The sequence below is a fragment of the Limulus polyphemus genome, unplaced genomic scaffold (genome assembly GCF_000517525.1).
Source record: "Limulus polyphemus unplaced genomic scaffold, Limulus_polyphemus-2.1.2 Scaffold1286, whole genome shotgun sequence".
Lineage (NCBI taxonomy): Eukaryota > Metazoa > Arthropoda > Merostomata > Xiphosura > Limulidae > Limulus > Limulus polyphemus.
Window position 1 is genome coordinate 283,928 of NW_013666896.1, and position 813 is coordinate 284,740.

The window sequence follows — 813 nt, forward strand, 5'->3', positions numbered from 1 at the left end:
ATAGATAAAATAGCAAGTTTCTTGTGGCTTAGTGGCTAATATGCAATTTTTTAGTATTATAACCGTCAATATAGATAAAATAGCAAGTTTCTTGTGGCTTAGTGGCTAATATGCAATTTTTTTGTATTATAACCGTCAATATAGGTAAGCTAACAAGCTTTATGTATACTAGTGATTAGAATGCTTGAATTGGGAATCCGAGGGTTCCCATTGGCACACACACACACACACACACATACACAAAAACGCTCTCGGTACTTTAGGACTGTGGATGCGTTATAAGAGCTCACTATTCCGCCAGATATACGTAATTCAAGAGTTGGGTAATGTCGACTAGCTGCCTTCTTTCTAGTCTATCAGTTCAAAATCAGGGATAGTTATGTGTTGATGTTCCTATTTTCGGTTTTGCAAAATGCATAAACACTAAACAGCACTAGCTCATTTCAGTTACTCACTCACCATGCTGGCGTCTAGCCTCAATACCGTTTTTCTTATCGTGGCCTATAATAAAATTTTAAAGTTTTGACCAAGACAAATATCGCTACAAATCCTAATAAAACAGAAATTCGTTTATCTTTTCGATCTTATTGTAACTTATCTAGTTTCAACTTTCACATTTATATTCCTAAATTTGTATTTTAAGTCAGTAGCTGTACTGTCTCCAGTTAAGTATAAATAGCTGTTAGGAAAACGGGCACTTATCTAAATGTATTATTAATTATACAAGTTTAATGTCATTAAAACTTACTAGCTATGTACATTAACCTTTGTACTTTTACTTGTAAAAAATAATAATAATAAACGTTTATAACC